Source organism: Musca autumnalis, unplaced genomic scaffold (genome assembly GCF_047663935.1).
Source record: "Musca autumnalis isolate F117 unplaced genomic scaffold, ASM4766393v1 scaffold_4, whole genome shotgun sequence".
Lineage (NCBI taxonomy): Eukaryota > Metazoa > Arthropoda > Insecta > Diptera > Muscidae > Musca > Musca autumnalis.
The window spans coordinates 112,231,638-112,247,188 of NW_027411977.1; the positions used below are offsets into that span (position 1 = coordinate 112,231,638).

Consider the following 15,551-nt stretch of genomic DNA (forward strand, 5'->3'; position numbering starts at 1 on the left):
TCGTTGAGTGGCGTTGCCAGTTGTCAAAATTGATCCACGTATGGCAACTCTCAACTGAAGTTGCGAATCTCAGTTGACGAAGCGGCTGTTTTTCAGCAACCACCAATTTTCAGTTGCAGTGAACATTTTTGAAGAAACAAGAAGTAAAATAGAAGGAAAAATAAACATTTTGTTAACAATTATTGATTCTTTGCATCATTAATTAATTTTGTGTATCAATATGGTGAAAATAACGACAAAGCAGCACACAGTGCGAAATATGGGAAGTTTAGTGGAACTTTAAGGAATTTTGAAGTACATAAAATTAATTAAATTTTAATTGAATTCGTTAGCTAAGTACTCCACTGCAAATGATCCATACTCAGTTTTGCGATTTACTCCGCGAAACGACTTAAAAATGGACTTAAAGTTGCACTTTTGTTTCATAATTGTTTTTCTAAGAAATATATGTAATTTGGATTCATTAAAAATATAGCGTGGCTCGGACATATGGTAACTCAGTATGCCATGATTAATTTTTCTTAATATTTTACAAAACAATTATGATAATTTACACTTTAAAAAAATACAAAAAACCCTTATTGTTTTCGTGCAATTTTAGTCGGAAAGAAGTGATTTTTTGAAATTTTCAAAATTGTAATTTTTTATTTTCCGTAGTCATTTCAAAAGTGAATTACGTACATTCACGTGTTAAGATATATATAATCAGAAAGATTGGATTCTCCTCTGTTCGCAAAGCTATAAAACTGGTGCGGTATCGCGCGGTATTTGGAGATATCCAAGATTTTCTAAAAAGACTTCGGGAATTTTATTCTGTTGCATTTTCGAAAAGTGGAAGGTAAACGCGACAATGAACGCCATTGTTGACTGTATTTTGAAGAAATGGACTCACTAATTCTAACAATGATAAATTCTGTAAAATTAAGAAACCTCTCGCAATTTTTCATAGTTTTGACCTCTAAATGTTGGTGATTTACATATAGTGCAACATTTTTAGATGCAGCGGTGCAAATACCAAAATACGTTAAAAATTGTAATGCAGTGCAGACCTGAACTTGATCTGAAAGGCATTATTAACAAAATTAATGGTACAGACCTGCTGAATGGACCAATAAACATTATAGATACAAATGAAAACAAAAAATATTGACATTTTACTCCTTAATAGATGTGTAGGGTTGTGGGGCTTCACCCAGAAGTGGACCAATGTTGACAGCTTTTGTGTGAGGAGGTTTTGTTATTCGCTAACATTTTAAAATTTACATTTGCATCAAAATCGGCTGCAATTTTTGTCTTTAACCTTTAAAATACCCAATATGAGGGAACCCAGCATGTGGGGGCTATTCCAAACGCGAACCTATATTGAAAATATTTTGTAGATAAGTTTTCTATCCGCTGAAAACTCAATATACCAATTTGCATCAAAATCGATTGAAAAATGAATGTAAAACGTAAAAACGGCAGCCACCGTTACATGAGCGCTACAGGAAACCGCGGGTCTATGTTTCCCAATTTGAGCCCCACACTGTCCACTAATATAATAAACATTTGTGCAAAATTTTAGGAATCTGCACCTTTTCCTTTAAAAGTTATTAGTAAAGTTCCGCTAAAGTACTCATATTTCGCACTGTGCAGCAGTTCGAAATATTAATTGATAAACTGAGTGAAAATCCAAACTTAGCCCGAGGAGTTCGGGAGTTTTGGTGAAACCAAATCCACAGCGGATGAAGCGTGGAGGTCCATTTCGGACAGTTTAAACAGCCATGAACCTCTAACACGAACACCTGAAGAGTGGCAGAGTCTGGATTCACTTTAAAGCAAAGTTGAAAAAGAAAATGCCTCAAATAAAATAAACTTCAACGACACTGGTGGTGGTCCATCAAAATAAGTGAATTTATCGCCTTTGGAGCGGACAGCAGCAAATCTTTTGCAAATGAATTTGGTGACAAATACAGTAGGTTCAGTTTAAGTACAAATGACGAACATCCTCCATCTATATAGCCAACTACACCAGAGAATTTCGTTTTTGAATAAAAATGGTTTTTATTTTGCCTTTTTCCTCCTCTGTCAACGTCGAAACGATCCAATTTTGGCACAATTTGTCCTCTATCAAGTGGACAACTTCCTTCAATACTCTCGACAATGTAGATTGAGCCATGCAATTGTTGAAATCATTGCCATGGGACTTTTGAAACTTCCGTCCTTCAAGAATCGCAACGCTGCGCACACTTTTAAAAGTGGGGGTATTCCTGTTGATATGTAACTTACTTTGAAGTCATCCTTTAACGTTTCCATAATGTAAACTACGGCATCCTTTGGCAATCGAAAATACGGCTTAAACCTAAAATAATTTACTGATTATACAGATCTTTCCACATGATCATCAGCTTACAGTGCAGATGGCAATTCCAATGGATTCGACTTGTCCCTCAAATTTCTTCTAATAGATGCAATGTCCTGTATATTTTCTTCATCATCAAAAAATAATTCCACCGAACTTATCATTTTTTGGGACAGCAAATAAAACTTGACGATCCGAAGATTCAATGGGCAGGTTATATTCCAATCTTGGGTTGTTTTCCAAATTTGCTCGAAAACTCAGCCAAAATATTAAAATATTGTCCAGAATACACAAAAGAGTTATCCAAAGCGCAATTATTTTTAAAATGTTTTTTTTTTTTTTTTTTTTTGGCGAATAGAGGTCACAAGTTTGAAAAAACACTGATCGATAACATGTTTATCGACCACCCAGTTGAGTTGGCATTAATGGTACAACATTTCGTCTCAGTCGCGCAGACAACTGACAACGCAACTCAAGTTTAGTGGCAATACAAGATATACCCATTACATACACTGTTCGGAGTTGCCCCATTGTGAAAATAGAAAACAGAATTTGACGATGTATGGTCATTTTAACGATTTCTTGTCCAAAATTGAAAAACGACTATTTGACGACTTTATGGTCTAAAATGACGATTTTTCACATAAGCCAAAATTGCATGAAATAAAACATGATAACCATATTTTGACAAAAATTTAACGAAAGACTTTAAAGAAAACAATGTTGATGAAATTAGATTTTATGAGCATTTTTTAATGTTCTTAGCAATCCCCAGCCAGAGCACAGGGCATCCACTTGTATGGAGAAGGTGGCCAAAAATATTTAGAGTGTAAAAGTCAAGCCAATGCACCGGTTACAGCTTTGTGCTGCTGCGAAGAGTGTTTTTAGAAACCACGAGCCTAACTTTCTCCCCCTTTCCCCTCTGGAGGGGGTATACGGTAAGAATTGCTTTATGCTGTTAATACAAAATGACATGAACAAAGGTCCCGATTATCTTATGATGCAAAAATAGGCTTGGGGAAACAAAACAATCTCCAAAACAACATAAAATCAAACCAATTTAGCGGATTAAAAAAAATCGACATTTTTGTCTGAAAATTGGTAAAATTTTTAATATAGAGCTTATAGCGTTCTTCCTGGAAGGCACGTACCGCCAACGTAAGACAAATTTGGAAGAAGATTTCTTCATCTTGCCACTGATGTCAATTATGTTAATGTACGTGGTCAGATAACAGAGTTATAAGCTAATATATCCATAGAAACCCTATTCAAGGGCAGCTTTAGTCAGCGACCCACCATTTATAGTCTGGCACTTGATGGCAGCTGATTTTAATACTGAATAATCATAAACCCATGACCAACTTTGGAAAATTATTCCCGAGGTGGGCACTGGTGGGCATCATGACCAAAACCTTAGGTCAAATTTAAGTATATGATCGAATTGGCATTACAAAATACACTAAGAAAATTTGCAGCTAACTAGAATTCCACAACACGCTAAAACACTATTTTTTAATGAAACTTAAGCTATTACCTCCTCCTTCAAAATCCACTATAATATTTTGCTATACGTATTAATTTCGCGATATTTTGAATATATTTACTTGCACTTAAAAAATAAGTAGTACTCACAACAAAAAATATAAGTCAAATGTTCCGAATTTTGAAGCAATTCTTAAGAAAATCGCGTTCGAAGGAAACAAAAACTAATATATTTTTAAAAAGGTCCATGTCATAGCTATCAGGGTTGCCAGATGTTGTACCAAAATTGTGACATTAATTTTTTAATTTTTGGGTGATCCAACTAGAGGTACTTTTTAAATGGTCGTTTTTGATTGATCACGTGTGAGTCGTGTCATGGTATCATGTTATTTTTTGTTTCGTACTATTTGGCATTTTATCGTGGAAAGACTTAAGATTGGACAATGTTTGCAAATCGTTCAATTTTATTACGAAAATTCACTGTCTTGGAGGAATGTGTTTCTAGCCAAATTTTGTTCAGCGATGTGGCCCATTACTGGCTTAAAGGGTATGTAAACAAGAAAAGTAGTCACATTTAGGTTAAGAGCAACCTAAGGAGATTCAAGAGGTGTCCCATCATCCAGAACCATTAGCCCATATTTCTTCAAAAATTATATCGGTGAGAACTTTACCTTCAATGACGAGCATGAAAGCCGCCTATTCCATTCTTGAAAATGAAGCTCGTGGTCTCGACTACATTTTGGTTTCAACAAGACAACGATTCTTCTCCACATGACATCAATCAATGGGTTTATTAAAATAATACTTCGATGAACAGACAATTTCAGGTTTTGGGACCGTCGATTGGCCACGAAGATCGTGTGATATCACACCGATAGCCTTTTTCCTAAGACGTCTAAGTCGTAGAAGCGGCCAAAAAAAAATAAATGTCAAGGAATGTTCTTTAAAATAACAATAAACATTTCCCATTCAATAACAATATTCTGTGTTTTTTCCTTAAAAAACGTTAGGAACCTCAAGTTGGATCACCCTTTATTTAGGTACATATCTGAAATACAAGTATTTCGATGGTTTTTGCCTCACCTTCGAATTATATTAGCTGAAAATTTTCGTTTAAGATTGTTAATGGATGCAAATTTTCCTTGAACAGTTTTCGAAATCTATTTGTCTACACCTATTTCAGATGTAATTCGAATTATTTTAATTGTAATTTCAGAATTTTATTTGTAATTCTTAACATTTCGTTTTTTATTCGAATTACTCCACTTGTATTTCGAATTATTCCATTTGTAATTCGAATAATTCCAAATGTAATTCGATTCATTCTATTTTTAATTCGAATTATTCAATTTCCAATTCAAATTATTCCATTGCAAATTCGAATTATTCCATTTGTAATTCGAATTATTTTATTTGTAATTTCAAATATAATAATTCAAATTACAAATGGAATTCGAATTTCAAATGGAATAATTCGAATTAAAAATGGAATAATTCGAATTAAAAATGGAATAATTCGAATTTCAAATTCAAATTATTCCAAATGTAATTCGATTTATTCTATTTGCAATTCGAATTATTCCATTTCCAATTCGAATTATTCCATTTGAAATTCGAATTATTCCATTTGTAATTCGAATTATTTTATTTGTAATTTCAAATATAATAATTCAAATTACAAATGGAATTCGAATTTCAAATGGAATAATTCGAATTAAAAATGGAATAATTCGAATTAAAAATGGAATAATTCGAATTTCAAATGGAATAATTCGAATTACAAATTAAATAATTCGAATTACAAGCGGAATTCTCGAATTACAGATAAAATGTTACGAACTCGAGAGGTTTTTTTTATGGAGGTACTCAAGTGAGATTGGGTTAGATTTATTGCTGTGGGTTGTATATGCACATTATCACATAACTATCGGCGAAAAATCGCATTAAACCAAACCTAGTTTTGGAACATGCTGCAGATTTTTGAAAGTTTTCCGAATTTTATTGACGACTTGACGATTTCCGATCAAAAACTGTCGGCATACGTTTGACATTAATGGAAAGGTCAAGAGTTCTTCTTAAGTGGGTGTCACCGAGGAAGAACGCTATAAGATTTATATTAACAATTTTACCAATTTTCTGACAAGCTCAGCCTTCATGCTTCATGAGGTAGGTCTATTTAACCTGCTAAATTGGTTGGTTTTTTATGTTGTTTTTGGTTATTGTTTTGTTTTCCCATACACATTTTTCAATCATATGATAATCGATAACTTTGTTCATCACATTTTGTATTAACAACAACACAATTCATGCCCTTACCCCCTTCGGAGGGGAATGAGGGGAGAATGCTACGCTCATAGTTTCTTAAAATAACTTTCGCAGCAGCACAAAGCTGTAAACAACGTATTAGCTTGCTATTTGCACTGGAAATATTTTTGGCCACTTCCTCCATAGTGAATGAGGTTCAAAGTCAAATCCATATAAATGTAGGGATTTGTTGGGAATTCAGTTAGATAAATTGCGCATTCAAAAACCAAGGGATTGATTGCAATATAAGTATATACTTATAATATCCTCCAACGTTTTTGGCATTTTTCAAAGATGGACCGATTTAATATATTTAAAAAATGCTCAAAAATGTAATTTCCATATAAAATTTTATGTTGTCTCGTCGCTAAGTTGGTTAAGACGAGTTCGTACCTTAGCTGCTACATGGAAATGGCCCGTTTCGATGTTCGCTCCTCGAATCGATCGGACACCTTACGCACTGGAAGAGTAACTTCCGTCTATCCCAACATGTCATATATGGTTTCTAGTTTTTCTATCTGAGGACATCCATTTTTACAGATGTGTTGCAATATAGTGTTTTCCCGCTGCAAAATCGATTAGCCTCATTCGACTTTTAGATGTTATATTTTCCCTTCCAATTTTAGCAGAACAATCTTAATATTATGGTCAGGTAGAGGTCATATGCTCTCTCTAGGCGTTCATAGAAGATATCCTTTGTCCGTTCATCTTTCTCTTGGGTCGGAAATGCGGGCGTAGATTAGACTGATTTTAAAGAACTTTGTTTTATACGTACACGCCGAAAACTATATGTTAGAAATATGTTTGGATGCAAACAAATATTTGCTTGGGACTGCTTGCAAACAAATATATGTTTGCAACATTTTGTAACATATCTCAATTTTATTTGTTTGGGTACCAACATATTTTTTATGATAGAACATATTTGTTATGGGTGGAGAGAGGATTTTTGTCAAAGAGAGTAACAACAGGGCTCTCGCGGCTGTGGAATGCTGTTTGGTAATAAAGAGGTGTGTGTAGGGTGAAATAGGAGACGCTGAAGCTTTGGTGGTGTGTATGCGGTAAAACACGTGTGTTTCGTGCTTTGTTGTTGTTAACCAACGTAGCAAGCGAAGAGGAAAAGAAAAAATGGTATTAATTATGTTGTTCAGTTTTCTAAATACAATCGTTGAGTAAAGACGGTAGAGTGAGTGAATAAATCAGTGTTTTGTCTTTTCTTGGTATTTATTGTTGACCTGTTGTTGGTTAATTTTTGTTTGATGTTTTTTTTCTTTTCTTAAAGAAATTGTGCTTTTTAGTAAATTAAATGCTCAATACATTTTATAATTGAATCAAAAAGGTGAAGGGAAATATTTCATTGGACAAGGAAGAAATCGCATTTAATATTGGTAATTACATCAATACATTTTACATATACATACATATGTATATTTGAAATGTGGATGTACCTATTTATAACATTATATAATCATTTGATCCCAGTTGCCGATTTCCCGCTGATGATTTCAACTTTGAGGAAAATGTGTTTTTGTTTCTTATTTCACAACTAAGGAGAAGCGTTCAACGATGTTTCTATATAATTTATTTCATTCAGTTTTTCTTTTATTAAAGTGTGTTATGTATTTCCTTGGAATTTTGTACATATGATATAGCCAGTGAGGGCTTACTTAGAGCATGTAAGCATACATTTCAATGTGTTTCACATTGAAATTTACGCTCCCCGCTCTCAGAAAGCGCCCACTGGTGCATGTGTTTCTTTTTTTTTGTGGCTTTTGGGTTTGTATTTGTTTGCACCCAAACATATAATTTGTTTGCACCCAAACATATAATTTGTTTGCAATCAAACATATAATTTGTTTGCACCCAAACATATGTTATGTTTGGGACTGATTGCAAACAAATATATGTTTGCTGCAAAATATGTTTGGGACATATGTTAGAGAGGCGTTTTTTTCCTCCGTGTATTGTGGCAATTTTCTCATCCAATGGAAGAAATCTGGAGACCATGTTTTACAAGTCTCCGATTTACCATAAATCCAACTCTAAATTCATGTTACGTTTCATGCCATTACAATGCGTAATCATTTGTGATATTTACGTCGGCCCGGTTCCTTCCTAGATTGCTTTGTACTTTTCAAGTTACTCTGGTTACTTATGGGTACTTGCGAAATCATAATAGTCATTACCTGTAGCGTTTAAGAAGAAAATTATTCGAAATATCTATGAGTCAATCTGTGATAAAGGTGAATATCAGTGTCCTAAGGAACACGAGCAGTATCGAGTTACATGTCTACTTTGTCTAGGTCATATCCTGAGAATGAATAATGATGCCTCCATTAAAAAGTCATAAAATGCCAGCGTTATATGCATTGGGGGAAGGCAAAGACTTCGATGACCATCACCAAGTGATAAGTGATATGCCAATGGGAAAAAGGAAGTAAATGAGCGGGATGATTGGAAATCTATTTTTAATTCTACGAAACCACATATGGAATATAACCAAGGCAAATTTAAAATACATATGTAAATTGGGGCATTTGTACCGAACAAATAGTTCTTACAGAAAACGATTAGTCTTCTAATTGTATTTTTCTCAAAAAAAACATAATTTTCATAAAAAGATTAGTCTTCTAATTGCATTATTCTCAAAAAAACATAATTTTCATAAAAAAAAATTCAGTTTTCAATTTTCAGCTTCTTGAATGGTTCGTTTTAATTTCATTGCACTGTGCAGAATATGTGTTATACTAAAGGGCTGATTAGCTTTGCCACAAACCCATTATATTTTTGTAGAGTTTAATTATTAAAAGAGTCTACAAACTCTACACCTACGGATCACTCAAGAGAACTCAACAGTATGAAAAAAATTACATACTAACGAAATTAATACCCAACAAACTTTTGTATGAAAGTTTCTGGCCAAATATTTATTTTTTTGCAATTAATATTGTCAGTGGCTTAGTATGTAAATGGATTTCAACTTGATTGCTGAGAATATGTACCTTTTAATGAAACTTATAAATTTACTCTGAACATTTTAAGCCTTCGAATAGATAAAGGTTTGAAACAAGTTTGATCATTCACACTTACCAATGGTAATAATCATGCAATATTGAATAACTTACCTAGAAGAAGAATAATAATTTAAATATATTAATGAATAAATCATAATTAAGAGCTTAAATATATATTTATGAACGAGTTTATTAATGATGACATGACTGACGGATTATCAACGACCAAGCGTAACTGCTTAGGCTAAAATCGTGAAATTTTAGGTGAGGATTCATATTGGGATGTAGGTGTGCGATAAGTCTGGAAATTCATACTATAAGGGTCCGAAAATACCAAACAATTTACCATTTGAGTAAGTGACTGCTAATCATTGTGTAGGTTAAATAACTGAAGCTAGAATCTTGAAATGTTAAAGCTGGTAGTACTAAAAGGTGCTAAAAATTGTTTTAGGCAATTTGGTATTATGTCAAAAGTCTTTGAAGTTTGGTACTCTTGGGAGGATGAAAATGCAGCATCAACGAGCAACAGGATGCATAACCCATCAGCATTGCATTGACACTATGTTATAAGCTCAAAGCTACCGTCATCCAAAGCAGCAACGGGGGCCACCAGCATTCCACTGACGAAATTAAATTCCCAACCCCATGTCAGTCGGGAATCCACATGGTCAAATACAATGAAGATCTTCGGGTGAAGGAGTTCTTGGTAAGTACGTTTTATCTGTAGAAGTGAAGCGCGTACTTTGACGACAAACAACATGAGAGTGTGGTCCTCTAAAACGAATCGGTATAAATTATGTTGGCTGCGCTCAGATTGAAAAATGGGAAAGCTCAAACAATCACCTGTTTTATTCCAGAAGATGTTTTCAACCTGTGGGGAACAATTGTTGTTGTTGTAACGGTATTTATATGTTCGTTTTTCTGCTTAATCTGGCTCTGGGTTAACTCCAGTTCTAGGAATGCGGCTGTAATTGAATAGTTGGGAGTCAATTGGGTAGTTTTGACTGGGCAGTTGAAAAGGTGCCTGTGCCGCCTGCTGGGCAGTTGCTTTGCCCTATCGGAATTCTACATCATGAAGATCCCTCCGGACATGTCTGGGTGGGGGTCGTATACACCATATTAGGGTAAGTACTGCAACGAAAGAATGCATTGTGTTCCTGTACCGGAAGAATATTTGCCTCCTCATGTGGAAGGTCCACTGAAGACATGTGTAGGCACGCTGCTACAGGTTTCAGGGCGGTAATTTACAGGTATGAATATCTTTCCATTACGTTACACTTATATTCGCGGACCAAACTCGCGCCGCATAGCTTATCACAGATAAACAAGGTTTCTTTATCTGTACCCCAAGTGCTGCCTACATCTCATCTTGACGCAGATAACAGAGTGGCCGTAGTTTTAGTGGCGGATATTTGTAAATTCCTCGGGTTGAAAAAATGGTAAGATCAGTTAAAAAGGATTTCAGGCTTTCACAAATGACAACATGGTAGGTACTTGACGACGCACAATCCTCAGCATACTTTACGATCACAATACATTCCGGAGGTGGTTGAATACACGAAAGATAGAGGTTAAACAGTTTCATTGTTCTATCACACAGCTTGTTTTGGTTGAATCCTCGACAAATATGTATGGTTATGGCGTGTAGCGCTATTTTCGTGCTGTGCTGCTTACGGAACCCATACTGATCTGCAACTAAATAGCTATTTTTGGCATTGGGGAGGGCTAAATCCTCAAGAGTCTCTGCAACGGGCCACAAAAGCGAAATCAGTCTGTACGATTCACCTTTACATGCCATTCTTGTCTGACTTCAGAAGCGGGACTACCCTGCCCATTTTCTAGACTTCGGGAACGATAGGTTGAGAACCTTAGTGAGATACTCGACTCCCGGCACCTCCAACTGTTTCAGCATTACCATGGAGATTCCGTCAGGGCCCAACGCTTTGGATGATTTAGCATACCTGATCACATTCTCACAACCATCCATTGTAAATTGAGATGGGTCATCCTCGGCAGGAAGAAATCTAATTAGACGCAGCCCTCTTCGCTCTGTCACTACTGGGTTGCCCGAAAAACTCTGAAAAACATGACTGAGGTACTACCTTCCTTCTTTCCTGGATTCGAGAGTGACTTAACCCACAATTGACTTATTCCGGGTCCAATGTTGCAACTCTTCACATGATTTTACCACTTGTTCCGCTTATGTTCACGGACCAACCAGTTAACTTCCAGTGTTAGCTCCCTGGGGTTGGCACGACAAAGCTCACCACGCTTATTTGCTAATCCCGTCACCTCTGCTGGGAAGTTTGATCCCACTTTGGATAATCGACCAACAGTTATATGGTGAGCGGCTGCAGCACTAATGATGTCTCGAAACGTCCTCTCTGCTACCCCAACATCAGAAGCTTTGGACAGATCTCTGAAGAGGCGATTAGTGAACTCTCTGAAACTTGAAAGTGGAGAAAGTGCGACGTTCAGGGGTGATAAAATCGGGCGGTCTGTTGATGGAGACAATGGGGAGATAGAGACAATTATGGGAAGATGGTTGTCAGGTGATGTCATTTGTCAGACCAGGTGAGACGATTGTCATGTCTGGCGAACTGTAACACTCTCCGCTTGTTCTGGTAGAGGCGTTCTCATTGACGGTGCAAAACGTAGAGAATGAGAAGAGAATGATATAACTCATGATGAGCATTAAAGTCCCCCACGCCCAGACGGTTATGACCTAGAGTACAGCTATTTATCGGTGGGATGTATACGTTCAACAACTCTATCTCAGCAGTTCCATACCTGATTGTTACCCCATAATTTCCTTATAGGGTAATTAGAGCCAGGCTCAAGCGAAATAGGTCTGCATTGAGATACATTTAATAGAACCTGAGATATTCCCATAAAAAGAAATAGTTGTATATTTCCCCAAAGAAGTTTTTTATCCATTCTAACCCTTAAATATTTTTTTCCAAAAATTTCTTGAGAATCTTCTATCAAAATTGTACCTGTAACCTTATTAGCCTAATTACCAGGTTTAGAAGGACAGACAGACAAGACATTCATAAATGTAGGTCTACGACCATTATTTCCATATGTTACAAATTTTCGAGCCGAAATCAACATACAATACCCTCCCTCATAAGTTGTGTAGGGTATACGAGGACATATTTTTGTACCCTCAGCATTTTTTTTCTAACGAGGGTAGTGTATATACCCATACGGGCAAAATGTGACTGTTCGAAATAATGGTTTTAGACCCAAGTATATTTGGACGAAATCCTTTTCAGACAATTTGGAGTTGATTTAACAATGTCCGCCGGTCTGTCCGTCTGTCTGAATGGCTGGTGCGCACGATAACTGTCGAACGGATCAACCGATTTGGAAATATTTTGTCCAAACTTAGTTTAAGTTCGAAGATGGACCATATCGGTCCACTCCTTCGGGTACCTCCCCCACAAAAGTTCGAAAACGTTCGGAAAATTTGTGCGCACGATAACTCTTGAAGGGAGTTACAGATTTAGTCCATATTTTGCACATCGTAAAATATCTACCAGACATAGATGAGGTTTCAACATAGACTAAATCGGTCGGTACCTCCCACACAAAATTTCTGAAAAGTTCACTTTAGGACCTACGCTCGAGTCGCGTTGATTTTTGTTGTAACAACTTGACGACGATTTAAGTTTCATTAGGGGCAAGTCCATACTTCCTGACCAGATAGCATGAAAAGTGCCAAAAACCCAGCGTGACAGCGTGTTTAGTGGTTGGAGCGCAAGATAATTCTTGAACGGATCTGCAGACTCGGTTCAAAATTTGGCCTTCGTAATACTTTGTCCAAACTCAGTTCGAAGACAAGCCACATCGGTCGACGCCTTCAGGTACCTCCCCCACAAAAGTTCAAAAATGTTCGAAAACTTGTGCGCACGATAACTCTTGAAGGGAGTAACCGATTTGGTCCATACTTTGCACATCGTGAAAATTTTAGCAGACTTAGATGAGATTCCAATATGGACTCAATAGGTCCACTTCTTCGGGTACCTCCCACACAAAGGTTCGGAAATGTTCAGTTTAGGACCTCCTCTCGAATCGCTTTGATTTTTGTTGTAACAACTTGTGTTTGCGCCAATGCGGGGAAATATGCAAAGCCCAAACCGATAAATAAATAAAAACACAATAGTGGGGTTTTAGTTATAAATAATAATGGCAAAGGCCGAGTTTATTAATAATAATAATAAATAAGGGTTGGTAAGACAGATTACTTGGTTTGCACAATAGCGGGGGAGCGCGACCTCGTATCGAGAGATAGAAGAGACGAGAATAAGTAAATGTCAACGATCATAACATGAAGGAAGGTGGAGGCTTTGGCGCAATTCGCCAGTCGTTGAAATCTGTTGACATTGACGTTGACAGATCTAAACGAGGTTAACCCTTTAAGGACTCAAATGTGTTAACCCATTGTTAACAAACAATAATTTAAATCTAAATTATTCAACTTGTATTCACCGCCCCCCATATGACGGTACAAGTTTCATCTGGGGCAAGTCCATACTTTCTGAGCAAATAGCCTGAAAAGTGCAAAAAAAACCCTCATGGCATCGTGTTTAGTGGTTGGAGCGCAAGATAACTCCTTCAGATACCTCCCCCCACAAAAGTTCAAAAATGTTCGGGAAAAATTGTGCGCACGATAACTCTTGAAATTCACTTTAATATTTGCACTCGGATCACTTTAATTTTTGTTGAAGCAACTTACATTCGCTGCTTCAAATACGACGGTAAAAGTTTTTTTTCGGGGGCAAGTCCATACTTCTTGAGAAAACAGCCGGGAGAGCACGAAAACTCTCGAACTGATTGTTCCAAAATTTGGCCTTCGTCATATTATGTCCAAACTTAGTTTCAGTTCGAAGATGGTCAAAACCGGTTCCCAAGCGATATCTCTTGAACTGGGCAACCAAACTTTGGATCTCCTAATATTTTGTTCAAATTTAGTTTAACTTCTAAAATGACCCATATCGGCTCTCTCCTTAGGGTACCTCCCCCACAAAAGTTCAACATTTGTGTCTAAGTGTAGTTTAGGGTATGTTCAAAGATCCTTTGGAAATGTATACCGAAGCTGTTCGTTGTGGTCCTGTTTACAGCGATATTTTTTTATCTATCGGAAAGATATGACTCCCAAAATAAGATCCACTTCCATAGTGGACTAAGTCGCTCCATTCCGTTAAGTAGCTCCTCCGCACCACTTTTGAACTTTAATTTACAAAGGCTAAGGGGATATCTCTGTCGGCAAAAAAATCGTTTGTTTATCTTAAATCAAAAAAAAAAAAAAAAAACTTTTCAACAATGACGAATTTCTTTGTGTAATTTTTAAATGTATATACAAAAACAACAATTGTAAAACTTTCTAAAAGAAAACTTTAAGAAAATGTTATGAACTAGAAAATCTACTGGAACAGCATTACACAATTAAGTACAAATTGAGAGCGAAACCATGGGTAATTAAAAACACATAGCACTAAACCGCAAAATGCCAAATATAGTGCGTGCTTTTCTGTATGAGTTTGTGTTTAAAATTTTTAACCAAAAATGGTTGGGAAATCTTCTTGACGGCAAATTAATTGAAAGTAAAAAAAAACCCGCTGACCAAACAGCGCGGCTAGGCAGACAGCAACAAAAATACATATAAAAACAAAGAAATCATATCAAGCCGACAAATAAGTACAACTTTTACTTCGTAAGCGTAACCATGAACAATTTCAAAACAAAATATAAGAAAATACTTTTTCTAGAATTAATAACGCCAACGTTTTTCCTTCTGTTTCGTTTGGCGGCCTTTAGATCTAAAATTGAAACATTGTTATGCTTAGGAACACCAACACAGTTTTTTTTTTCTATATTTGAGAACAATTAACAGACTTAACAGTTTAAAAGTCGTACATGGCTTAAAAAGGGTTGAAGAAAACAAACAACAAACGCTAAAGGTGTTCCCCCTCCTAACTGGTGTGACGTGTTGTCATCGATACAAGCAAGAATCTAATCGAATAATTTAAAAGTGCTACAAACTAAACAAAAATAAACTCCTACATGGCGTTTTTGGCCAATGCGATCACAAAACTTTTCTAGTCGGTAGCTAAATTTTTGTTATTTTTTGCCATGGTGATTCACTAGCAACAAATAGTTAGTCATTGCACAGTGGAATTAATAGCTTTGATGATGAAAGATTAATCTAGAAAATTAGAAATTCCAAAATTAGAGGTGCGAAGAATGTTTACCCAGTAAACGTTTGACAGACACGTCAACCGAATAACCCATTACAAAGTAATGTAAACAGGCTAACTTTGGCATGACTAGTAGTTGAAGAGAAATAGGTTATTATACTCTCCACCACAATAGGAAGGGTATGTATAATTTAATTTGTCATTCAT

At 36.0% G+C, this 15,551-nt stretch overlaps 1 protein-coding gene across 8 annotated transcripts in view; it reads right to left on the minus strand.

Annotated features, from left to right (window-relative positions):
* Atat (alpha-tubulin acetylase) overlaps nt 1-15,551 on the minus strand; it is a 179,644-nt gene that overhangs the window by 132,264 nt on the left and 31,829 nt on the right. The window lies entirely within an intron of this gene.